The sequence below is a fragment of the Otolemur garnettii genome, unplaced genomic scaffold, assembly GCF_000181295.1.
Source record: "Otolemur garnettii isolate 467f Iridium unplaced genomic scaffold, OtoGar3 scaffold00153, whole genome shotgun sequence".
Classification (NCBI taxonomy): domain Eukaryota; kingdom Metazoa; phylum Chordata; class Mammalia; order Primates; family Galagidae; genus Otolemur; species Otolemur garnettii.
In genome coordinates this window covers 1,992,479-1,993,912 of record NW_003852548.1, presented here as the reverse complement: position 1 = coordinate 1,993,912, position 1,434 = coordinate 1,992,479, and the positions used below count along the sequence as shown (strand labels likewise).

Below are 1,434 nucleotides of genomic sequence, written 5' to 3'. Positions count from 1 at the left end.
TGATTACCTGGCCTGGGGTCTCTGCCTTCTCTCATTTCCCTTGCCCCTGTCTCCTCCCCTCCCTGCAACAGCCCTCTAGCTTGGGGGCTTGTTAGAGTAGACATGAAGGTTTCAGGTCACAGCCTGTGGGACTACTGCTGAGTGTGTGGGGTGCTTTGTCTGCACTCCTGATTTCTTTAAGTCTTAAATGATGCCCCCTTCCAAGCCATCATCCCCTTCCCACTCTCCTCCACTCCCACCCTTGGCCAAAGCATAGATTGTAACCCCTCTGCTCCCCTCTGAGATTGGCCTTTGGTGAGGAATTCAGGGCTTTCCCCGTATCTTCTCTCCCCCACCTTTATCAAGGGGTGCTGCTTTCTCCTCCCTCCTCCTCAAGTCCCTCTTTGCACTGTCACCACCCAACACTTTCCATGACACTTCCTTGCTTTGGCCAAAAGTCATCAGGTAAGGGTGGAAAGAGTCTCTGACCTCCCTTGTTTAGTTTTGGAATCGCATTTATTCACTCCACCAGCCTAGGAAATGAATTGGGTCCTCAGCCCTGCCACCTCTGCTGTCATCATCAGCTGATGCATTGTTTTAGCTCAGGTTTTGATAAGGTGAACAGTCACCAGGGTTACGCAGACCTGCCAGCGAGTCCTTGGTAACTTGGAGAAAGCCCACATGAAGACACTTGTAAGCACACACCCTCTCTCTGAATTGTTTTATTTTCCTGTAATTGCTTTTGCTTTTAAAAATCAAAGAAGTTTTAAACAGGGCTTTCATTTTGTCATCCTTGCAATCAATTGGGGTCTAGTTTGGAATTTGACAACTGGAACAAAAAAACCTTGAATTCAGTGCATACTTTGGTTTTGGTGCTGCTGCTTCTCACCAATCCTCAGCAGGGATCCAGAAAGAACTGGTGAGCACAGCTGATCCCCAAAATTGGTGGGCTTGACTTCCTGGCAAATGGCTGCATTCTTTCACATTCTGTTCAGGACCACTAAATGCTGAAATGTGGATGCGTACCGAAATAAAAGCAATTCATTTGTGTACTAAAGGTTTTTTTTTTCTTTCTTTTTTTTTTTTATTGAATGGTAACTATGTACATTAATGCACTTCCGGGGTACAGTGTGGGGTTTTCACACACAATCCAAAACACTTCCATCAAACTGGTTAATATAGCCTTCGTGGCATTTTCTTAGTTATTATTTTAAAACGTTCACATTCTGCTCTTAGAAAGATTCACTTGTACCCTTGTAAGATAAACCTCAGAAGTGATCCCTCCCCCTTCCCGTATTCTTAGGCTGTTATTAGGTTATACCTTACATATAAAAGGTATAAATTAGTTTCATAATAGAGGTGTGTATATTGGATACTTTTTCTTCCATTCTTGTGATACTTTGCTCAGAAGAACATTTTCCAGCTCCATCCATGTGAACATGAAGGACGTAAAGT

General features: G+C 43.9%; 1 protein-coding gene across 1 annotated transcript in view; it reads left to right on the top strand.

Annotated features, from left to right (window-relative positions):
- LOC100946881 (ubiquitin-conjugating enzyme E2 variant 1-like) overlaps positions 1-1,434 on the top strand; it is a 13,309-nt gene that overhangs the window by 848 nt on the left and 11,027 nt on the right. The gene's annotated exons all lie outside the window — the stretch shown is intronic.